Here is a 26,018-nt window from a genome sequence, read left to right on the forward strand (position 1 = left end):
ATGAGTTAGTACTTGTAGAATTCTTGGAGCAGTACCTTACATAAACTTTAGCTGTTGCCATTTTCAGGGAGTAATCGATCATCTGTGAATTTCCTGAGGTCACTAGTTAGTATGTTTTACAGGGGGAAGGAAGCATTTCAGTTGTTTGAGCAAGTCACTTAAATAGAGTTTGATTAAGTTAAGAGTATCAGTGAGATACGGATGAATTCTGCAGGGGTAGATTGAAAAAAGGCTTTACAGCAGTGGTTCTAAACTCTGGCTATACGTTAAAATCATCTAGAGGACTTTAAAAATGTTTTAGTATAGACATCAAACCCTAAACCAGTCAATTTGGGATCTCTGGGAGTGGTCCCAGCCTCCCGGGAGATTCCAACGTGCAGCTATAGGAACCACTTTACAGGGAGGTGTGATGGTCTTACCCAAGGATGAGTGAAATTTCAGTAGAGATGCTGGTAATGACTCTGAGGTAGGTGGCGCGGATGCTTTTACCTTCGTGTTTTCAGATGAACAATCGGGGGTTTCCAGAGGCTACATTCACACCATCAGGGCAGGGATAATGGCCAAGTCTTCTAACATCAGAGACAATGGCCTTTTCTACAACTCCAGGCTGTCAAAACTAAGAAGGATTGAAGTAATTAACAAGAGTTCAAAGAAATCCGCTACATCTTTTCAGAGTAAAAATAGTCACATGTTTTGTGTAACTTTTGAAGTAAAATAACACTGTGACCTTTTTCATGCAGATCAAATTTACATTCATATTCTTTCCATAATGAGAACTGTTTTCTATGATCTGGATTATAATTAGAAGCTATATGAAAAGAGTTTTTGTTTGGTGTAAGTGTTTTATGGCACAAATATGATAAAAGGCATAATATTTAGTAAACTCTGATAGATTTGGCCATTTGTTTTTTTAAATTTATGCTAGCAATGCTAAGTAAAACCGATTTTTATTTTTCCACTGTTATTTTACCTAATGTGCAGTGAATACAGTAAATAATGTCATATGAGAAGCCCAGCTAGAGCAGAAGCATACCCTTGAATAGCTTAGTGGTCTATTGAAACACCCATCCCCCCCCCCCCCCCCCCCCCCCCCCCACATACTGAGTTTCTAAATATAAAACATTCTAGCTAACTGAATTAGAGCAATAAAAATAGAGAATATTTCAGAAGCAAGCAAAAATCATATTGCACTAAGATTTAATTGCAATGATTTTAGAAGTTTCTCTTTAGATGTTTATAGACACAGCATTGTACATTTTCTACAACAGTAAACCAAAATAACAAAGTTTAAACTTTTTTTTTTTTTAGGGGAGGGAGTGGAGGAGGGGCAAAGAGAGAGGGAGAGAGAGAATCTCAAGCAGGCTCCATGTCCAGCGTGGAGCTGGACACAGGGCTCCATCTCACAATCCTGAGATCCTGACCTGAGCCGAAATCGAGTCAGACGCTTAACTGACTGAGCCACACAGGTGCCCCCAAAATACAAGGTTTAATCGAGGACTTTGAAATAAGTAATTTCTTTGTGGTGATTTCATAGTAGAAAATTCAGCTCTTTTTTTTTTTGCTTGAATTTAAAAATGTTAATTTTTAAAAGGCTTCTGAAGTAGAATTACAATTTTAGAAAGGCTAAAAGTTTATCCTTGCTCAATCACCAGGTAGGGTTTCCTTCAAGCAACTGTAATTTATACCTCTTCTGGTATGACCTGGTTAGTCATACGAGGAATCTGACTGAATAAGAACAGAGTCAATGTCCAGACTTTAATGTGAGGAATGGCTACAAGTACTTGAACTTTTCACTTGGTTGGTGTATTTGTTTCCAGTGATTTTAACACATCACCACAAAGTGGGTGGTTTAAAATAACAGAAATTTATTCTCTCATGGCTCTGAGGGTTAGAAGTCTGAAATCAAGGTATCTGCAGGGCCACACTCCCTCTGGAGTCTCTAGAGGAGTTTCTTCCTTTACTTTTGCAGCTTCTGGTGGCTCCAGGTCTTCCTTGGCTATGGCAGCATCTCTTCAATCTCTGCCTCTATCTTCACATTCTTACCTTCTCCTCCGTAGGTTTGTGTCCCCTTATGTTTTCTTCTTAGGAAACTTGTCATTGCATGGGGGGCCAATCTGGATAATGCAGGATGATCTCATCTCAAGATCTTTAATTATATCTGCAAAGACCCTTTTTTTTCCCCCCCCCAAATAAGGCAACATTCACAGGTTCCAAGTATTTGGATGTATATGTACGTATCTTTTGGGAGGTTACCATTCAACCTACTCCAGTTTCTTTTAGTGGGTTCAGGCTGTACTATCTGCTCAGAAACATTCAAATAACTAGGAGAAGCATAGAAATATGTCAATATCCTATTTGCATAATGAAGATCTGGATGTAGTTTGGTTAGCTATGGTAGCATGTTTGACCAAAACACAATGTTTAACTAATCAACTTCCACATCTTTAAGGTTTGCCTGTAATCAGCATAATCCCATAACTTAACAACCTATAAATGGGAAATTGGAAGTCAGGGCATAATTGAAATTTCATACAACAGAAAATACGTAAATACTTCTTCCTCTTTTTTTTTTTTTTTTTTTTTTGGTTTGTTAGTAACCCAGAACTTTAATAAGCATGGATAATATCACTGGAAAACAGGCATTCCTCACACTCAAAAGTAAAGCATTGACAAATGTGGCTGACTCGTTGTATTGTGCCATTTTCAAATACTATTTGTAAGTTCCTGAGGTGTTGAAGGATCAAATAAGGTGGTACATTTGAAGTCCTTTATAGATCGTGTTATATCATTCTAGTGTAAGGAAATGATCATTGTTATTTGTGCAGGGGTGGGAATAAGTACAATATCATAGTTGGACACTATCAAATAATGCCTGCTAAGTAGAAGGTAAGGACATTTTTGTTCAACACATCAAACAGGTTTGTACCTAGTGGGGGTAGTCATGGGAGTTTAGTGTCTGCTCTTAAATCAATTTAACAGGTTATACTCATCATCAAGGATGAATTGAGTTTGCATTAGAGACAAAGCTCCTTATATAGGAAGTAGGTGAGTCAGCAAGATTAATTCCTTATTGCTTGATTTTTGTGCACTGATAAGAATTCATTTGGGCTGTAAAGATAGATGAAAATCTCAGAGGAAATGATTATGAAATGAGGGAATGTAAAATCCTAGGGAAATAAGAACCTGTCCGTGAGATTAAGAAATAATTTTTGAGAAAGCCCATCTTCCCAGATTTGAGGCATATAGTTGTGAAGATTCAGTAGAAAGAAAATTCATAGCTAATGTAATAACACAAAGTTAATTTTTCAACTTTAAACAATCAAACCTCATTTTTGCCCTAAATAAATCTTACCTGAAAGTCCAATACATAAAACAGATTAAAGTGAAGCTGCTTTAGTTGGATTTTATGAGGGTGGGGGGCAGGAATGAGGGGCACAATGGATATCTTGGTGTATGTGTCATTGTTGCAATTTTGTGCTACGTGTGTGATTATGTGATGAACAGAGAACACTCCAGGCTGGGGCTTTGTTTCATTTTACTCATAGTTGCATCCCTAATGCCTAATACAATGCCTGGAACTCAATATATACATGTGTTGATGAATGAATAGATGGTGGGGGAGCTAAGAACAGCTAATTGGGGGGGGTGCCTGGGTGGCTCAGTCAAACATCCGACTCGTGGTTTTGGCTCAGATCACGATCTCAGGGTTGTGAGATTGAGTTCCATGCTGGGCTCCATACTGAGCACGGATTCTGCTTGAGATTCTCTCTCTTCTTCTGTCCCGCTCACACGTGCATTCTCTCGCTCTCAAATAAATAAATAAATAAATCAGATCTTAAAAAAAGAAGAGCTAATTGAACCAAGTTAGTTGAGTGTCAATATCTCTGACAGCAGTGAAGGCAGAGATGATTCTTTTTCTTCCATGCCAGCATTTGTCACCCAGGACTGTCATCCACAGAGAATGCTGCATTTCAGTGCCTGGCACAGTTTCTGGAACATAGTAGGTTGCAGTAAATGTTTGTTAAATAAATGGTACTCAGAAAATATTAGTTGAATGAATGAATGAAGTGAAATGAATGAATGAATGAATGTCATATGATAGAATGAGGATTAGTGGTTTCATTTTCTGCCTTCAAATAATTTAAAAAACAGCTAAAACAAAACTTCACGAAGAATCCTAATGGAAGCCTCCTAGGTGTCCTTTAAAAAAAGTCTCTATTAAGTATAAGTTTCACTTTGCTTATGTCAATTCCCCAGAACTGTATTGTCTGAAAATGTGACACATCATAAAACAACTGGAGCCAACGGTGGTGCTAAAGCCGTCTTCACTCAGTACAGATGCTGACTTACAATTATCCCCAGGAGACACCAGTGCCCCAGATATGGACAGCTCCAAAAGAAGTATGCCCAGTTTGGAAGAATTGTGTGCCTGTAGGAAACACAGGGGCTCTCTATTTAAGAAGAAGAGGTATAAATTACAGTTGCTTGACGGAAACCCTACCTTGTGCTTTAGCTAGATGTGTAAGCAATGTGCCATTTGATCTACAGTGTGTATTGTGGTGAGACATTGCCTAGGATGAGAACAGATCGATTTGCAGTTTAACTAGTCATCCAGAGCATCAGCAAACTAGGGCACCAAAGTCATGCCACAGTGATTTTGTACAGAATTTCCCAAGGACCAAGATAACTGTTGCAGTGTGTGTGTGTGTGTGTGTGTGTGTGTGTGGTGGGGATGGGGATTCTGGGCAGCACCTATCACTGGAGCTTCATCTGATGAATCTCCCTTTTGAGCTTCCATATGTGAGAGTATCAAAAGGCTGTGATTAACTGCCTCAGTGGGTGGACTTGGCCCTGGGGAGAATGAGCCAACTTGTATTTCAAGTGGTGATCTGCAGCTGAATGGCTCTGGGGTGGCTTCTAAGTGGCCCATAGATGGGTTCAGAATGAACACCATACAAACCTGGGGTTGTTTTTTTGATATATTTTTCTCAAAACAAGCAAAATTTTCTAAATTTATACATGGTTATTATAAAAATATAACTAATGCAAAATTATATATATAAACAATGAAAATGTCCTTTCACCAACCAGCTTCATCAACCTTATCCTTACAGTACCCTCCACCCCACACACATCCTACTTTTTTGCTCAGAGGTAACCACAGATGTCTCCTTGGAATCATTGGTATGAGTGCTCCCAGGCCATTTTCTATTTATATATGAGCATAACAAGGTGACCCCCTTCCCCAAATTCATATGTTGAAGCCCTAGTCTCCAATGTGGTGGTATTTGGAGCTGGGGCCTTTGGGAGGTAATTAGGTCATGACAATAGAGCCCTCGTGAATGGGGTTAATGCCCTTATAAGACACAAGAGAGAGGTTCTCTCTTGGCCATGTAAGGGTACAGTAAGAAGGTGGCTGTCTACAAATCAGGAAGGAGGCTCTGACCAGACACTGAAGCTGCCAGCACCTTGATCTCAGATTTTCTAGCCTCCAGAACTGTGAGAAATAAATTTCTATCATTTAAACCACCCAGTCTATGGTATTTGTTGTAACAGTAGAAACTGACTGAAATGTACATACACAAATACCTACATAGGATCATACTATGCATATTTCACTATGACATGCTTTTTTCACTTAACAGTATGTCTTAGGCATACTTCCAACTCAATAATCAAAACAAAAAGATAGCTTCAGTTAATAATAGTTTGGTGTGGGGCACCTGGGTGGCTCAGATGGTTAAGCGTCTGCCTTTGGCTCAGGTCATGATCCCAGGGTCCTGGGATCGAGTCCCACATCAGGCTCCCTGCTCCTTGGGAGCCTGCTTCTCCCTCTGCCTCTCTCTCTCTGTCTCTCATGAATAAATAAAATCTTTAAAAAAAAAAAAATAATAGTTTGGTGTGTATCCTTCCAGACTTTTTTCTATACATATATATGCATATTTCATTGGTTTTGGTTATTTTTATAGAAATGGGATCATGCTATATACATTAGTATGTTAACTTGTTTTTTTTTCCCCCAGTAGCATATTGTGATGATCACTTCATGTCAGTATACCTAGGCCTTGCTCACTCTTATAATAATAATGAACTCTTAATAATAAGTGATATTATTTCCCTAGGTAAAATTCCTGAGTCAAAGGATTTGTACATTTTAAATCCTATGAGATACTGTCAAGTTGTTCTCCAAAAGGTCTCTTTTCTCAAAACCTTGCTAACACTTGATATTGCTAGACTTCTTATTCATTGCAAATCTGACAGGGGAAAATTATTTCATTGTTATTTTAATTTGTATTTTCCTGATTACTAATTAGGTTGACCTGCTGCTTTATTTTTAATTCATAATTTCCATTCATATATCATTCTGCTTCTTGGTGGTTCTCCCCTTCTCCAGTTTCTTCCAGATCTAGGTCAGCCTGCATAATGCTACCAAGTGAATTTTCCTAAAGTTAGTTCTCATCACTTTACTTTCCTGATCAAAAATCTTCTCTTCAATCCATCAGATATTTACTGAGGTCCTGTTATGGGCCATGACCTGTGCCAGGCTCACGGGGAGGGGCAGTGTTGGTTCACGACCAATAATCTGTCTCCTAGTTCAGGAAGCAGTTCTCTCTTCACTCTCCATCCCTCCCCTGAGTTGTGCAACTAGCCCCCAAGTCCAGAATCCTTGAAACCTCCCTCTTTTTAAATAACTTTGGAATGGTCCTCTCCATACTTCAGGTCTGTGGAATCCAAGCTCATTTTTGCTGATATGTGAAATGCATGGCCATATCCAACAAAATGGGAATGATTCTGAAATGTTCTTTTTTTAAAGATTTTATTTATTTGACAGAGAGAGACACAGCGAGAGAAGGAACAGAAGCAGGGTGAGTGGGAGAGGGAGAAGCAGGGAGCCCGATGTGGGGCTCGATCCCAGGACCCTGGGATCGTGACCTGAGCCAAAGGCAGACGCCCAATGACTGAGCCACCCAGGCGCCCCCTGAAATGTTCTCTTAACTCAATATTTGCAGAAAGGAAATTATGCCTCTTTCTGACACTGTCAGCCTAACACTTGAGCACACCCCGCTTTTCCCACCCGTTTGCAGATTGATATGGTGTCTTGTCCAGGCTAGCAATTTCTGCCTCCCTTTAGTGGTGCTCTTACCAGATGGCAATGTCACTCAATTGGATCTCAAATTGTAGAATGTCCTGTTGACCCTGTAGAACATCCTGGGTGGGGTGTCTCGGGCAATACCAGGAGCTAAGTCCTGCACGTGGTCAAACATTTGGAATCCTTCATTTTGGTCTCAGAGAGAATCACAAGCCTTTTGTTAGCTGGATAATTGCTCTCCCCACCCCCACACCTTTGAAACTGCCATCAGAGTGCATTGTTCAGGAATAGCAATGGAAACAAAATTGTTTTTTTAAAGAGTGAAGTTCTAAAATGTGTTATTTTTCTGCCACTTTCTAATTCTGGAAAAGGATTAGCACTAATCACTTCTTTTTAATTTCCAATAAAGCATTTTAGGTGAAAATGTTGATGAAATGTAGTCTGAACTAAGGGAGGGGAAAGCATTGACTTCAATGGGGCTTCTCCACAGTAATTGGTACTTCATAAGCTTCATTTGTGACAGACATGGTGAAATTTGTCGAAGAGATAAAAGCTCAAAGAGATGGAATTGGCATTTGGCTTTCCAGCTGTCTCGTTTGAAGTATACTTCAGAAGGTTTAGTAAGTAGAAACTGTTTGAATTAAGATACTATTTGCTGTAAGCTTACCGATACAGTCTTTTTTTTTATGTGGTATAGAGATGCTTGTAACCTGATGCTGAGTAGTCATTACTGCCAACAACCAGAAATCTGTCTCACAAACCCACTTATTTTGTGTGTTAGTTGGAAGATAGGCAACTCCAGAAAAGTACAGTTCTCTGATCCTCAGCAACCACTGAAGGTGGTAATTAATGAGAAAAAGAATCGAGGTGGACCAAAGCGAATTGCATTCACACCCCAAACAGTGCTCCAGGATGTTTACACATAACTGCTCAGACCAAGCTGTTTTCTTTGCAGACAAACAAAGCTTCAGATTTCTACAACACAAAGTCTAAGACCTCGGTGATAAGAATTAATCTGAACTCAGAAGATTTAAGGCTTAATTAGAATTCTGATCCAAGACAGCAGACTGTGTGAACTGCTGTTGCTAAACTGTACTGTGTAAACATTGCATACTGATGGAGTTTGCTTGTCAACTCGACTGGCATTTCTGTGAGGTAAGCTTGTCTTTCTGTCAGCCAAGTGCATCATGGGAAAAGATCAGCATCTCAAAGGAATGTGATCTGCATGTGTAAGGAGAGAAGGAAGAAAAACCCTCAAAAGAAAGGAGCTTTTGCTTGTTTTCCAGTCGTTGGAAGGTTAAAAAGAAGGTCTTCTAACAATGCATTTTGGCCCAAGGATAGTGAGGCTTTTCTTTCTAAGAACTGGAAGACGAACACTTTTTAAAAAAATTCGAGGGATCCTATCTGTAACCCTTAGCAAAGCAAAGAATTCAGCTATGTTTTGAACTCTTCCCTAATCCCTCCTGTGGAAATCTTTGTTTTCTCATATCTACTACCTCAGCCAATTTATCGAAATCAAGAGGCGTTTTTAAAAAGTAAGCAGCAGTGTAGCATAGGCAAATGTGAACAGAGGGATTGTCTTCAGATCCTGACTCTGCCACCATATCACCCTGAGCAAGTCACTTCATCTCTCTGTACCAGTTTCTCAGCAATTAAATATTGTCATAGGAAGGTACGTCACACTGATACGAGGGTTCAGTGAAGTCATGTATGTGAAAGTCCTGGCACTTAACAGGTGATTAAGAAATGTTTGTTGAATGATTTGAGACAACTGATATTTGTAAAAGTTTGTCTTCTCAATAACATCCTAATGTCACTGTGATGTCTCTGCTCTAGTGTAGACTGGCTTTTCTATAAGCTTCTGAGACCAGGGACCGTATCTGTGGGATTCTTTGTTCTCAGCTCTGTAGTATGCATTGGGTTTTTAATAAACAATTTTGCTTGCCTCTGCTCAGCAAACAAGTTTCTTCTTCCTACTTATCCCTCTGATCCTTTGACCAGTACGTTCCTCAGCATCGTTTGTCTGTCAGTTTCAGAGATTATCTGTTGCAGACAATTTGGGCCAGGTTGTTGTTGTTGTTGTTGTTTTTTAATCGTTGTTTGTGAGGGATTTATTTCAGTACAAGCACCGAAGAAGAGGAGAGAGGGAGCAAGGCCTAATACAGAGCAGGCATTCAAATATTTGTAGAATATATTAGGTGCAGGTGGGTGCACACATAAGCAGAAGGGAACAGGAATGAGGCAAAAAGAGAAGGAGGTAATGTTGGCGAACGCCTATTACAATTACTGAATGTTTAGTACATGCAGATGAGGACGCTGAGATCATACTCAGATCTGCAGTCTTATCTGGTCAGACATGTTTCAAAATTCAGAAACCTCTGGATTTTAGAAAGATATATGGTATGTATTCCATAGATTACATAACATCTTCCACAGGTAACTCTAGCGGTAATGCCACATAGTCAAATGCACTAATATTTATGCATTGAAGTATATGAATAGTCACATCTAGCGATATAAATAAAGACTACAAGTAGCTCCATATTAGTCCAGATCAAGCCAGGTATTGCTGCCAAATAAGTTACAGAACATATTTTTCAGGGCTTTTTTGATTTTGGAATTTCAGATAAGGGATTGCAGGCCTGTGGTGGGTAGTAGAGACGAGTGAGAACCCAGGGGTGTCAGACTCCAGCAAAGGGCCACTTCCTTGCCGTAGGAGTTCCCCGTTGCTGTTGAACAAGTTACTACAAAGCGAGCAGCTTAGCAATGCAGATGTGCTCTCTTACAGTTCTGGAGATCGTAAGTCCAAAGTGGATCTCCTTTGGCTAAAATCAAGGGGTCAGGAGGGCTGTGTTTCTTCTGGAGACTCTAAGGGAGAATCTATTTTCTTGCCTTCTCCAGCTTCTAGAGACTGCCCACATCCTTGGCTCATGTCCCTTCCTCTATCTTTAAAGCCAGCAATCGCAGGTTAAGTTCTTACATCCCATCACTCAGACCTTCTCTTGTGCCACCCTCTTCCATTTAAAGGGCCCTTGTGATTACCTTAGATCCAACAGGATAAAGCAAGGTGTACTAACCAGGGTTCTCCAGAGAAACAGAACCCACAGTGTGTGTGTGTGTGTGTATGTGTGTAGAGAGAGAGAGAGAGAGAGAGATTGACTTAAGGAATTGGCTGATGCAAATATAGAGGCCAGCAAGTCCCAAATCTGCAGGGTGGGCCAACAGGCTGGCGACCAGGGAAGCACCAATGTTACAGTTCAAGTCCAAAGGCCATCTGCTAGAGGATTCCTTCTTGCTTAGAAGAGGTCAGTCTTTTGTTCTATTAAGGCCTTCAGCTGATTGGATGAGGCCTGCCCACATTTTGGAGGGCAATCTGCCTTACTGAAAGTCCACTGATTTAAATGTTCTTCTCACCCAAAAACACCTCTACAGAAAAATCCAAAATAACGTTTGATCAAATAACTAGGCATTGTGGCCCAGACATGTTGACACTTAAAATTACCCATCACATAGGCTAATTTCTCCTCTCCGGGTCAGTAGATTAGTGGCCTTTCCATCTTCAACCTAATTTTACCTTGCCAGGTAACTTAACATATTGTCATTCCCAGGGATTAGTTCATGGATATCTTTAGGACCATTATTTTGCTTACCACAGTGTGGTTGTGTAAGTTGTGCACAACACAGTTCCAAGGGGAAAGCACTCACATAGATTGCAATTTCAATAGTGCCCTCTGAAGTGATGCAAAGTGGAGTTCCTTTTCCAGAGCCCACTTGCCTAAAAAAAGCCATTGCACATACCCTACCAGGGAGAAAGTATAGTAAAACTTTTTCCAGGCTCATCCTCTGGAAAACATGGTGATAATGGCTTCTGCATAAATATATCCGCTAGTTCCATAAGAACTGAGATGGAGCCAGGGTCCCTAGGGAATCACCCACCCTGTGATGTGCAGGAACACAGTTAGGTTTTCAGTTCAAAGTCTTCTTCAGGACCAAGCCAGGATGGTTTCTAGTAGGCTTCCAAAACTCAGACAGGATTGCCTCCTTCAGATAACTCTGGATATTTTGTGGCAGAGAAGAGGGGAAAACTGTGTTCTTGATTATGGGAAGCCTGGTGAAAGATTCCAAAGGAACTGCTACCAGTCCAGCATCTGAGGCAGGGAATTTTTGGGTTGGGTGTGGTTGAGTGGGTAAAGAGTATAATCTCAATAGCTGTGGAGCCTGATAGATCTTTCTGCAGAAGAGCATTGTTTTGTTTTGTTTTGTTTTTTCAGGAGAACCAAGAAATTGCTAGAGTAGCTTATATTTTTATTGGTTTTGCATAGATGACAGAGAAACCAAATACCTTCTAAATGCTCAAGTCAGCAGACAGATGTACCTTTACACCTTGCTCTATTCCCCTCTCCCTAAACAAAGCTCGGAACAGAAGTAAAACAGGAGAGAAAAATCAGAAAGTCTATCATATGGTTTCACTCATATGTGGAACATAAGAAATAGCGCAGAGGACCACAGGGGAAGGGAGGGAAAACTGATTGGGAAGAAATCAAAGAGGGAGACAAACCATGAGAGACTCTGGACTCCAGGAAACAAACTGAGGGTTACAGAAGGGAGGAGGATGGGGGGATGGGGTAGCCGGGTAATGGGTATTAAGGAGGGCACGTGTTGTGATGAGCACTGGGTATTATACACAACTAACGAATCGTTGAACACTACATCAAAAACTAATGATGTACTATATGTTGGCTAACTGAACATAATAATAATAAAAAAAAGAAAATACAACAAAAACTAAGGATGTATTATATGTTCACAAATTGAATTTAAATTAAAAAAAGAAAGAAAAAAAAAAGTCTTTTCCAAATGTTCCAGGGCCATTAATTCAAACTGTTTCCGCAGATCTAGGAGTAAAGGATCCCTCTTTTGTGGCAAAGTGAAAAATCTCATTTATCATCATTTGCAAAAACTCATTGAGGCAAAACTCTATCTCCCGAACCTTTGAATTCCTACAGTAAATCGCCACACTCTAGATGTTTCATTGTTGTAAAGAGAGTCATTACTGGAGACAGTTAAGCAAATTGGTAAAATTCTGCTGTTAGTTAGTTAATTAATTAACTTTTATTTTTTGAGAGAGAGTGAGTGAGTGCAGGGAGGGGCAGAGGGAGAGAGAGAATCTCAAGCAGGCTTCATGCCCAGCATGGAACACAATGTGGGGCTCGATCTCACCACCCTGAGATCATGGCCTGAACCAAAGGTAAGAGTTGGACACCTAACCGACTGAGTCACTCAGGCACCCCACTGCTGTTAGTTCATAATCACTACTTAGTTCTTTGTAACATCTCCTGCAACTTCTGTTTCTGTCCTACTATTGCTCAGAGAAGGGCAATACTTCTGGTTTTGATGTTGATTGGCTTTTATTAGACACTAGGAAATTTGATCTAGATTAAATCAGTGCTGGTGAGCATGGAGGATACAGAGAAAGGTCAGCAGGCTAGGTGAGCAAATTGCCACCAAATGGAGGATGTGACCTCAATTTTTCCTTTTGCAGAAAGGACCGATGGCTGACAAGTTCTTGGGAACATATAGCTGTTCAAAATAGAGGAATACAAAAGGGAAATATCTGACAGGCCTTGGAACTCCTAAGTCCTTATCTAAACGCCCATTGGGCTATTTGTTAATGGAATTAGCACAAATCCTGTCAAATCTCTGGTTGGACTCCAGAGCCCAGGCTTATTCCGGGCAGTTATACTGCATTATTAAATTATGTTCAGTATCTTCTGTTTAATGTGTAATACATTTTAGAGTGGAATGAGGGCAATCTGGTTAAATTTTATAATAATCTAAAGCAAAAAAAAAAAAAAAAACAATTTATTGCTTAAAGGTTAAAGGCGTTTGGTTGTTGAAAGACTGACCAACAGAGAGAAGACATTACTATATTTCGTTTATTAACACAATTTGATATCCTAAACTGTCCAGATTTTTTTTTCAGTGGTCAGGTAACCATAGTCTAAGGCAAGGGGTCAATAAACTTTCTCTGCAAAAAGCAAGAGAGTGAATATTTTAGGCATTGTGGGACAGATAGATGGTCTCTGTTGCAACTCTGGATAGCCCCCACTTTTTGAAAGTTCCCATTAAGGGCGCCTGGGTGGCTCAGTCTTTGAGCGTCTGCCTTCCGCTGGGGTCATGATCCCAGGATCCTGGGATCAAGCCCCGCATCGGGCCCCCTGCTCCGCGGGAAGCCTGCTTCTCCCTCCCCCACTCTCCCTGCTTGCGTTCCCTCTCTCGCTGTGTCTCTCTGTCAAATAAATTAAATCTTTAAAAAAAAAAAAAAAAAAAAGAAAGTTCCCATTAACCCGCTTAGCTTTTAGGAAAGACCTACATGAGTACCTGTTTTCACGAACTGGAAGAAATTCGAAGAGGGTTTTGGCTTTTATGAAAAAAGGCCAAAAGCAAAAAGAGCATTGAGCATTTGTTTTGCCGCCAGCTAGCGGTTGGGCATTTGCGCACCCTGAGCAGTGAGAACGGCGCCGCCCAGCTCCTTCTCCAGGAACCGCACTCAGCATCTCAACATCAAGGCGCCAGGGCTTAAACCGGGTCTGTGAGCATCTGTGCTTTCTAAAGTATCAGAAAAGCCCAACAGAGATTATTTTTGGGGGTCTGGGAACGCTCACAAATGTTTCCATGTAAATTAATAGTAATTGCCTCTTTGCTCTGCTTTATGCCACTTTGGCTTATGAAAGTTTTCAGAGCTACATGGCTAATGCTCACATTTCCTTCAAGTCTCTGTTCAAATGCTGCTTTCTTAATGGAGCCCATTGTACCCATCCTATTTAAAATGGCAACCGCCTTTCTCACATTTCAGTCTCCCCTTACTCTGCTCAATTTTTTTTTTTCTCTACTTTTGGATCGTGAGGGAAACCTACTTGACTCTACCATTGTATCATAAAAGCAGCCATAGACACTGCATAAATGGATGGGCATGGCCATGTTCCAACAAACTTTATTGACAAAAATAGCTGGAGGGCCAGATCTGTCCTGTGGGCAAGTTGTAGTTTGTTTACCCCCAGTCTAGGAGACAAGAAATAAACTCAATTGACTAGCTTGATTTGTTAATAAGCTGTAAAAATCAGAGTAATAAAGTAGATCAGTCATCCAACCTTGCAGGATGGGAACAGCTGTCCAAATCATTGTCTCCTCTACATTTTCAATGATCCTGATTTTTTAATGTCTTCCTTTTGTCTCCCCTGATATTCTCCACTGTACTAGGATGCCATAGGAGAAAAAATGGGGAGTGGGTGAGTCATAGATTAGGGGGTATGAGATGTTTGAAGGAGATAGGATGGCTTGGTACAACTTGACTTATGTAAATAGGAATGAATTATCCAATAGTTATATTTTTTACTCTTTAACAAAGGACAAGTTACGTAACCAAGACAAAATGGACATATGTTGCCTCCATCACTTTTGGCCTTGGAGAGTGGAATCCAGCAAACACTGAGTTCTGTTCTTTTTCTTCTAAAGAAAGCAAGCATTTGGATTATAAAGTTTGATTGTGTTGACTCACTCCTTACTTTGGAAAAATGCTCCCCTCTCTCAGTATCTCTCATTTTTAAGTCAATTTAGTGCCAAGGGCCAGATTTTAATCTTAAATGTCAAGTATACTTACAAATGTCAAGTGCACATATAAATGTCAAGTGAACTATGTGGTTCTTCATATCCTCTCCTATTGAAGGGTAGAAGGCACTACACAGAAGACCCATGACTAAAAGATTCCAATTCTTAATGAAGTTTGTTCTTGTGCTGGAGACATAGCTATCTAGTTAACCGTTATATTCACTCTGCAGCCTCACAATGAAATTGGAATGGTTTTCAGAGTTGGAGTCAATGAACCACATACTTGTTTATAAGAAGTTACATAGAGAGTGCAAGTCCTCTTGGTTGATATTTTGAAAGAAAATAGGATCAACAGAAAAAAAACAATTTCAGGGGAAATTGCTTGTGTGCCCATTGGACAATATTTTGAAATGCCCTTTGGCTTAGCTACTTACTCATGTGACTGGAACACCTTTGCCTTCTTGTCAGTGAATCCTTCCTGCTTGTGCAAGGGGAGGCATGGCCCCAATTTATAGTCTCACATTTATAATTTTCCTGAAATGGATCCTTTTTTCTCCAAAACCAATCCTTTGGGTTTTTAATAAACAAGCAAATGTTCTATAGGATTGCTGAGTTTCATGCACATGCTTGCCTTTCTTCCTTTATCCATTTTGTATACACTTATTCAGTGTCTACTATGTGTTAGGTGCCAGATATAAACAGCAATGAACTCATAGATCCCCTAGTGGTGGGGACAGATCTTAAATAATTAATCACCCAGGTAAATAAATAATTAAAAACTGTGATAAGTGCTGTGAAGGAAAAGTACATTGTGCTCTTAGAGCTTATAATAGGGAGAACTGACCTAGCCCAGGATCAGGGAAGCCCACTCTAAGGAAATGTCCATTTGGCCAAGATTGGAAGAATGAGTAGAGGTTCAATAGACACAGAGTGGGAGAAAGAGTGTGCCAGGCAGAGAACTCTAGATGCAAAGCCCTTGAAATCAGAAAGAGCCCAGAGCATTGAAAGTAGATCAACGTCTCCCAATGACTGAAGGAGTGAGCAGGAAAGAGACACAAGACTCATTTCTTCATCAAATATTCTGGGGCCCATTGCATACAAGGCACTGTTCTAGGTATTGGGGATATGATAATGAAAAAAGTCCCTGCCCTTATGGAACTACTTTCTAGTTGGTAAGAGAGACTATAAATGCATAACTCAATATTAATTTAATATCCTATAGTAATAAGTGTTCTTAAGAAAATGAAGCTGGGTGGTCAGGGAAGGGCTCTTGGAGGATGTACCACTTGAGCAAATAAGAGATGGTTAGATAAATACCTGTAGGAGGAGAATTCCAGGCAGTGGAATCAGCCCATGAGAACATGGTTGGTGTGTTTTTTAGACTTTTTAAAATTTAATGTTCTCAACAATCTCAGGAAGCATATACTGGGTAACTTGTACTAAATTTATAGCTTATACATGTCCAGGTAGGATTTAAAACCAAATCTATCTATTCCTTTCCTCTTCCCATTAGGTAATACTGCTTCTTTAGAGGGTTCATATGCAGAAGTCATTAATCATTTCAAAGTTATCACATCTGAGAGGGGACATAATCCTTAACATGTGTTCCAGATAGAGCCCCAAGCTGATGCTGATGAAGGCATTTTCATCCTTTTGTGCTGGAGAATACTCCTTTGGAGCCTGTTATGAGGAAAATGCATGCTTATTGCATAGTCTGTGGTATGTTTGGAAATCATTGTGTAACATACACAAAGTCTGAGACTAATAGGAGACTTAGTTTCTATGCCATTTCTTCCATTCAATTAGTTGTGTAAACTTAGGCAAGCTACAACCTGAGTTCCAGTTTCTTCATCTGTAAAATGGGGATAATAATATCTTTCTTGTTTGTATCTCAGAGTTATTGTGAATATATAATTAAAATATCTCTACCTTCAAAATACACCCTGAATCCAACTATTTCTCACTATCTTCACTGCTACCACTCTGGTCCAACCACCAATATTTCTTTCCTGGTTTACTGTAATGGCAGACCAACTGGTCTTCCTGTTCCACTCCACCTGTCAACCCCATTCTGAATGGAGCAAGAGTGATCCTGCTAAAAGCAAGTTCGATCACAGTGGGACTCACTGTTCTGTTCCAAATCCTCCAGTGGTTCAATAATTCACTTAGAATTAAAGCCAAAGTCCTAATATTGGCTTATATATCCCTCCATGGTTTGCCCACCTATATTACCATGCTGACCTCTTCTTCTCATCTAGTGCTCTCATTCACTCTGCTCCAGCCACACTGGTTTACTTGGTATTCCTCAATCACACTAGCTACAATCTCAACTCAGGTTTTTGCTTGTTTTTGCCTCTTTCAGGAACACTATTTGGGCAGAGAGCTACATGGCTAATGCTCATTTTTCCTTCAAGACTCTGCTCAAATGCCACTTTCTTAATGGAGCCTACTATGCCCATCTTATTCAAAATGGCAACCACCTTTCTCACATTTCAGCCCCCCTTACTCTGCTCAACTTTTTATTTTTTCTTTTCCATATCACTATTCATTGTTTAATATAATACATACTTGTTGAACCAACTGAGCCACCCAGGCGCCCCTACACATACTTGTTTATACAGTGGCCATATAATTCTGTACCAACTGGGGAATTTTTGAGAGTGGAAGTGAGTGCTATTAAAGTATACCAGTAGCAGGTATAAACTGAGACTTAGTAATTTATGATGATTAAAAAAATCTATATGTCTCCCTTTGCTGGGCTTTACAGAGATAGGGACCGTTGAATGTTTTGTTGTTTACTTATTTATCTCACTTATCAATAACAGTGCCTGACATAGTAGGTTATCAATACATACTTTGAGTAAATGAATGAATAATACATTTGAAAGATGTTTTAAAGATATAAAGTACAGTAGATGTGTATACTAGTTATTTTTTCTATCTGTATATATGTATCTAGATATATATATAATGTAAAATACCTCTATATCTGTATATTTCCATCTATATACTAAACATGTATTTAATGTCAGCAGGCTCCCCTACCACATTACCCCTTTTATTCCCCAGGATAGAGTAAAAGATAAGTTTTGCCATATATTTTATATGTACTTTAAAAATGCTAAAGAGTGATTTGAAAGATAAACATGATGTAGGGAAAATTATTATAAGGGGGTTGAAAGATGCTGTTTATTAAAAAGACTTTTTTCCCCTGAGGGCACATCTCTCTGCTGAGGGCTTACAGATACTGTCAGTTGCCTCGAGGAGTTGTTGATGTGTATTGACTGAAAATTAGTTTGATGCAGGCTGTGCAGTGGAAGGCCAGGCAACCTCCATTCCTACAGAAGAGAAAATACAGCATCTGTTGATGGAGGAATAGGTAGGAAGCATGGATGATGGAGTGGAGTGAGCTCTTGCAAAAGATGGGCCAGAGGTGACGTCTGGTAAGGAGACAACAGATAAGGGTTAAATTAATGATTGAAATGTGACTTAGCCCACACCAGGCTATATAAAGTGCTTGGCAACAACTGGAAGTTGTTTCTTTATTTCTTTATTTTTACAACAATATGCAGCCATTCATTGCTCTGTCTGCTCTATTTATTGACCTGCTCTTGAATGAATTTCTGGCAGAAACCAAAATACAATATACTCTTATCAAAGTTAATGAATGAACTGAATCCAAATGTGAAATGGTTTATATTCCATTTTGCTTACTCTATAGTTTTGGAAATGCTTAGATAAACAACAGTGTGCAAATTACTTATAAAGCCAAAGCAAAATCAATAGATGATGATATTGATGAGGATGATTAAGTCAGATAATTTTCTTTTAGTCAAATTTAAAAACAATAAAGCCTCATTGGGCTAGACTTTGTGGGCTTCTATCTTCTTCTCCCTTTTAGTAAATCAGATTTGGTTGAGTTGGCTTCTCATGCTTCCTAGTCCTACAACATCTGAAATAACTTTTCCATCCATAGTACTTTCTTATATTCCAAGTGTGTATCACAGAACACAGGCAGAAAAGTTCACTGGGTTCAGCTGGATCATGAAAAAAGACAATATTTCAACATTTGATCTTCTTTTTAGGCATTTAAGAAATCATAGGTGAGATCAATATGAAAAGAGGTAGAATCTTTACAATTCCAATAACGGAAAAGAGAGAAAGGAGAGCATCTGTTTTTCATCTTCTTTTTGGACCAGCACTTGACTTCTTTTCAGAGCTTTCAGCCTTCTGATAGCATTGGGAAGCCTCTAGTTCAGATGCATCTTTTGTGGTTTGTATCACTGACAAGTCAACTGTTTACTTTAAATATTAGAAGGTACTTAAATTAGCAAAAGCAAACTTGAGCAGAGCCAGATGTATAGTAAGGACTCAATTTATGTTTTAATTTAATGTAATAGGGTAGGTATCTTTTGTAAGCTTATTTATTTATTTATTTATTTATTTATTTATTTATTTATTTATTTATTTCTTTATTTGACAGAGAGAGAGAGACAGTGAGAGAGGGAACACAAGCAGGGGGAGTGGGAGAGGGAGAAGCAGGCTCCCCGTGGAGCAGGGAGCCCGATGCAGGGCTCCATCCCAGGACCCTGGGATCATGACCTGAGCCGAAGGCAGACGCTTACCGACTGAGCCACCTGTGCGCCCCTTGTAAGCATTTTTATTTGCCAATTCATCTCTCCTGTTTGATGCCAGGTAGCCCCCTAAGATCTGAGCAGCTAGAGAGGAGATATAGATGTATGAATTTCATAGCCACAGGCTTAAATATGCAAAACCAGCTTACTTCATTTTTCTGTTAGTGAATTCATTTTCTTTCTCCAATGCCTCGTCTATCTTATAGTAGTAGGAAATAGCAGCAACAACAACCATAACAATAGCAATAATAACCTTAATCTAATTGCTGCCAGGTAACTCGGTCCAAATTTGTGATGTCACAGTTAATACAAGTTAATAATTCAGCCACATTCAGATTTAAAACATTTCACTTTTTCTCTCTTGCCTCTATTTCCTTGCAGTTTCTTTTAAGCTTCTGTGCATGGTGATGTTTGTGGGGACTTGGCTTTATGCAGCTGTTCCATGGCATTTTTGAGAAGGGAGTCTCAAAAAGGCTCTCTTCTTGAACCTCTTCTGTCTTGATCCTATGAAATCCTCCTACTCCAGTTGATCTCTGGTACCATTAGGAAGGCTTCTGCCTGAAAGTAACAGAAAATCAACTAACAGTGCCTTAAAACCCAAGGCTATTTATTATTTAGTAATAAGAAAATCCAGCTGCAAGTGGCCTCAAAGTTGTTCTGACAGTTCAGTGATCCAGGCTTTTGCTATCTTTCTGCTCTGCCATTCTTTGCATGTTGGCTTTTCAATTTTGTGCTTCTTACCTCATGGTCACAAAATGGCCACTGCACATCCTGACATCATATAAGCTTTCCAAGGCAGAAAAAAGGAGGAGAGAACCATCATTAATCAGTAGATGCAACTTGTATATACCTCTTTTATCAGGAGAGCAGAAGGTCCTCAAAAACTTGCTCTTAGAAATGAGTCACAGGCTACCACTTGCTGTGAAGAAGGCAGGGAAAGTGACTTTCTGGGTTTCCACTTCTGTCACGGGAGACAAGCAAGGGAGATGGAGTTGAATGGCATCTTGAGTGGCCAGCCTTCAGTTTCTACCACTACTAGTCTGGTTCTTGATACAGGAAATACACAGTGCTCCCTGAGATCATGACTGAGATAGTCTGTGGGAGAATGACTAGGTTCAATCACTGAATTTTTTGCTGTTGAAGGGGGCCTTTTGTGTGTGGGAAACACTATTTTTGCAGTTACTTGGTTTTATATCAATTTATTAAAATTACAAATTAAAAAGTAATTTTCTCCTGGCCTTTAAATTCAATTTAAAAATATTAGTCAATTCCATAAATCTAGTACATTTTTTCAATCACTTGCAAGAAGCCTTCAATTAATGTTAGATCAACTCAGGCTGAACAGGCTAAATTCCGCTTAATTAAGTGAATAATAGTTTGTGAAATTAGGTGCCTCAATTCTCTTCAACATTTCAAAGTGCATATTTAAGTCTAATATATCTGATTTTCTTTTTAAGCACTTCAAATACCTGACCAGGTGAATTTATTAATTTTTTAAAAAAGATTTTATTTATTTATTTGAGAGAGCAAAAGAGAGAGGGAGAGAAAAAGAGACAGAGAGAGTACGAGGCAGGTGAGGGGTAGAGGAAGAAGCAGGCTGTCCCCTGAGCAGGGAGCCCAATGCTGGGCTTGATCCCAGGACTCCGGGATCATGCCCTGACCAGAAGGCAGACACTTAACTGTCTGAGCCACCCAGGCGTTCCACCTGACCAGGTGAATTTATGATCCCAAAATACAAAATCTTACTAACTGCTTGAACAACTTTTATATATTTAATAAGTTAAACTTCTAAATATAAAGAATATCAAGTTCTTTTAATCATTCTAGTACTTTAAAAAATAAATATGAGCATAACTTACATACTTTAATAAAAATCACAAATCAATGAAATTTTAAAATTGGAATCTGTTCTCTGCTTAAACTGTCATTCTAAAATATGCCACATTCTCTTCCACATAGCACACTAAATACCAAGTGCACACACATTATTCTGAACTTCACATATTGGTATTAATACTATGGATGTGGTTCACTTTTTTTCTCTATATTTTATTACAAACCTCCCTAAGATTTTAAAGAGACTTAGTCCTAAGGAGAGTAGTGCATCACCTCAGGTCAGGCAAGCACCCAGGTGCTTGCCATTACAAGTGAACTGAGATCACTTACGAGTCAGAGATGTGGGAGTGGGATGCAGTACCAGGAGCAATGATGTTCCACGAAGATTCTGTTGTGTGCAGTTGTGTAAACTGGGCTCCTTTCTAAATCACTGTGGTCACAGGGAACTCTAGATCCACATCCTTCAGCTGGGGTTGTTCTTATAAATTCAGGTTACACCTTGAAATCAGTCTTCCATCATCATTACCTAATTTGAATACATGAAATAGTCAGTCAATAGTCAATAGAAGAATAGTCTTTAAACTACCCCCTCACCCAAGTTCATAGCTGACTTCCTTGAATGAATGCCTACTGCCTGAGTGAATTCAGGATTCTTTTTGTATGTTCCCTTCTGAGCCACGATTCTTATACTGTAATGACATCTGGTTGGATTCTGCATATTCCTTATGCAGTTGTTTCCATGGTTTAAACTGCTAATGTCAATTCTCACAGTGGCACATAACTATTAGGCAACTGCATCTTCTCCTGTTTCTAGAGAATGGTCTTGGGTGGTGGGGTGGGTGGAGCTGTCCTTGCTACTCTATCCTTTTTTACCTGTTCTTACATCATAACCCCGAGACAATGGGCATACCCACTGGCTCTCTCTGACAACTTCTATACCCCCACTGGGCACCTATGGAAATTTTGGAGATGCAGAAACTGCAGGAGTGTTCTTAAACCCTCTTTTTGCCTATGTCACCCATAGGCATGACTTCCTTGGTATTCTGTCACACTGCAATACTTCTCAAAGGGTTTTTCTGGTGAGGGTGAAGGGTTGAAGAGAATGGATTGTCCCAGAGTGTGTCTGCATCTTGCTGCATTACACTTGAACCCCTGGTTTTTGAACTTATAGGCCAGACATTTTGGCTCCTTTGTTTCCCTGGGCCAATATGTCACCTTCCTCCTGGGTTAAATTTAGCTCCATTTATCACAGCAGAAATAAGATAGGTCACATGGGAGAAGAAAAGGACTTGTCAGTTAAAGATACAAATCATTATTTGGCGAGCCATAGTATCTTACCCAGGGGATAGAAGAATTTGTTACCTTCTCTTCTAAATCAGCCTGTGGTTTAGTAATTGGAACAGCTACAAGGGGGGATCTTATCCTCTAGGATGAGAGTAGCTTGCAAATTTATTGGAACCAAGGCCAGTGGCTTCTCTAAATGTGGCTGATTCCTTTTCTTCCATGAGCTCTCCATTTAAATGCTACTGCCTTGAGGAGGCCTTCTCTGACCCCTCAGGCCAGGCAAGGCTTCTCTATAATATACTCTCAAAATGATCTTGATTTGTTTCTTAGCATGAATCCCACTTAACATTTTCGTTTAATGTTTACCCTAACCAGTAGACTGTGAGCTTGTGGGTGCTGGTGTCTGGCCCCTCTTCTTCATAGCTCTCTCACCAGTGCCTAATGTTATGTTTGGCACTGAGTAGCTGCTCAAAAAATATTGAATGAATGAATAATTGTTTTTAATTATTTTGGTTAGTGAAATGCAGTAAACATTGACAAGAGGCTAGGCTCCAGTGACTTGGCATCTCTTGAATGCATGAGTTTGGGCAGTGGGGCTTCTGGTCACCACCTTGGATTTTTGGACTGGCTGAACAGCTTTGATTTTCACGATTTCTTCAAAGGTTGTGGGATTTAAGTGGAAGGCACAAATTCAGTAAGTGAGGGCATGTCTTAGCATACACAAAATGGCATCTTCAGGTTCCAGCAAGAGGACATTTTCCTATTGCCATTAATCAAAACCACAATGTTATCTTCAGTGTTTAGCTAAATAGAGTGAATGGAGTGATTTTAGTGATGTGTTGAAATTTGTTAGTCGAGAAACACTTCCAAACTGTAAATGGGAATTCAGATGAATCTAAAGCTTCCTTTCATTTTGCAAAGCAGCCAAATCTTCCAGGATTTATTTTCTTCCTGACATTCTTTTATATAACACATTTGAACAGACTTATGATGAAACAGAGATTTTTTCATGTCTTTTGACCCTGAGCCATGTATATGAGAGAGGTTTTTACAATATGAATATTTTTGGCTCTAACAACTGCACCTTTAAAATGGCATAAAACACAGTGTTTAGAACGCAAATATCACTGACATTTTGAAAGTGCAAACAATGTTTAATAGCATGGCAGAAAATTTATTGCCTCTGCATGAACATAGGTATTGCTTAGAAGTTTATGGTATTTAAGAGTTAAATAAATCAGTGGAAAACTCACTATAGACTAGCTCTATGTAACCAGAGGTAGGTATAATAATTAGGAGGACTGTGAAACTCTTTTAATGCTTCAATAAATATGCCAAATATCTGTGGCAGCCTGCTGTTCTCTTAGCCCAGATTGCTGCTTTGTAGGTAGGTATCAATCTTCACTACTTGCTGTGTTCAACCTTTCTGAATCTGTGATCAGGATCCATCTGTTCAGCTATATTAGTGTGTTTTCTTATGACATAAATCCTTCAAAAATGTTCCTCTCCAGAAGTGGTGTCATGATACCTGCTGGGTTATATTTGTCAGACACAATAATAGTATAATAGTCTTTAACCACAGATAATAGAAAGTAAAATATGCAAAACAAAAAGTTGTGTCCTTCTGCTGAGGCCAGGGAGTAAACAGTGGTGCTCCTGACAGATTGGTCAGAAGGGATGGTAATTATGAAAGATGGCCATGGCTTGGTAGTAGTAAGTACACTTGACTCAGAATAGGGCATGTAAGCTCATTAAATATTTCTGAGGCTTCCATCTTGGGGATATGCTTGCTTAGTGTCCGGCCATAGAAAATAAAATGGGAGAGAAATGATTGTTTGCAAGTGGCAATGCAGTAGGTGCTAACATCCAGGATTACCACTCTTCATTAAAGGAAAAATTTGGTGATTCCTTAAAGATGGAAAAAATGCTTTTAAAATCTGAACAGATTTTAATTTTGAAAGATGCGATGCTTTAGCCATGCTAATATTTCTCTACACTTTTTCCCCGTTACAGGGTCTTTTCCATGCTTTTATATACACTTTGAGAGAAGAGTATTGGAAAATAATTTTTGTTATAAAAATGATTTGAAAATCTTGAGGCTGACTGTCTGAGAGATAAGCATTTCTAACTATTCAGTTTCATTTAAGAAGGCATAGAACATTCAACCTGGAAAGGAAAGGTCTCCCACTTTACAGGTTAAGTTTTTTTCAACATTTATTGAGTGCTTATAGATAAACAAACTAAAGCTCAAAAAGGTTAATGATTTGCCAAGTTGATACAATCAGGCCCATATTTCCCCCTTTTATTTGTGTATGTAAACTTTTATGCCACTGTTTACCGGTATTTTGTATTTCTGTTTCATCCTCTTTTTTTGACTATTAATTTAATCATCATCATTATTTTATATAATGTGTGTTTAGATTGATCTCATGTTTAACATATGCCCACTCTATCTTCTCACATCTCAGATCTTCTGTAATCATTTTCCTTATACCTTAAATTAACCTTTTAGTAGTCACTTCCATGATGCAACATAAATTTGAGTGTGCACGCATGCACTCTCACACACACACACCAGCTTCAACGATTATTTCTCCCATCTTGCAAATGAATATTCATGCTATTTATTCATAATCATTCATTTTCTGTTCATTTATTTATTTTATCCAACAAATATTTTTTGAATGCCTACTCTAGACAGAATGTTCACATGCTGGTGAACACAGGGATGAATAAAAATTAATGTGGTTGCTCTCTTCATGGAACTTAGTTAGCATCTAGTGGAGCAGGCAAATGTTAAAGGAATTATTAAATAAATATATAAGTTCAAAATAACAAAGGACTTATAAATCCAAGACAGAAGATGGAGGGGACTTGTTAGGTAAGACCTCTTTAAGAAAAAATAAGTTTAAGTTGAAACCAAAAAGTGATGTGGTGGATGGTTGGGAAGGGTCTTCCATGCAGAGGGAATAGTAAGCACAAAGGCTCTGAGGCAGGAAAGAGCTTGCCTCTTTGAAGACACAAAAGAAAGCCAGGATGGCTAGTGTGTAGTAAAAAGGGAGGGGAAATGAAATAAAGCTGGAAGTGCAGGAGGAGGATAGATAGCTAGATAATTCGGGGCTGTGTAGACCAAAATGGGGAGCCATTGAAAGGTTTCAAGTAGAAGAGTGGCATGATTTGAATTTATGTATATGTATATATACATATTATACACATATACTTTAAAATTTTAATTTATGTATTACATTTCAAAAATATATGTAACTTATTTGTAAGTTAGGAATAATGATAATAAAATGAATAATGAATACCTCTAAGCCCACTACCCAATTTAAAAACTAGAAAATGACCAATATCCTTTAGTTTTGATGTTACCTACAAGTTCTTCCCCAATGCCCTTCCCCTATCATTTCCCTACATTACTATTCTAAATTTTTTTTATTATTATTTTTATTTTTTAAATTATTTTTATTTTTATTTATTTATTTTTATTTTTTAAAGATTTTATTTATTTATCTGACAGAGAGAGAGAGAGACAGGAGAGAGGGGACACAAGTAGGGGGAGT

At 39.0% G+C, this 26,018-nt stretch overlaps 1 long non-coding RNA gene across 1 annotated transcript in view; it reads right to left on the reverse strand.

Moving 5' to 3' along the window:
* LOC118011786 overlaps window positions 1-21,755 on the reverse strand; it is a 43,837-nt gene extending 22,082 nt beyond the window's left edge. The window contains exons 1-2 of the long non-coding RNA XR_004679540.1: window positions 21,499-21,755; window positions 490-616 (exon numbers count right to left, since the gene is read on the reverse strand). This is a non-coding gene — a long non-coding RNA (uncharacterized LOC118011786). The remainder of the gene's footprint in view (window positions 1-489; window positions 617-21,498) is intronic.
* Window positions 21,756-26,018: the final 4,263 nt, after the last annotated feature.

This window comes from Mirounga leonina, unplaced genomic scaffold, assembly GCF_011800145.1.
Source record: "Mirounga leonina isolate KUSES-001 unplaced genomic scaffold, KU_Mleo_1.0 Mir_101664, whole genome shotgun sequence".
Taxonomy (NCBI): domain Eukaryota; kingdom Metazoa; phylum Chordata; class Mammalia; order Carnivora; family Phocidae; genus Mirounga; species Mirounga leonina.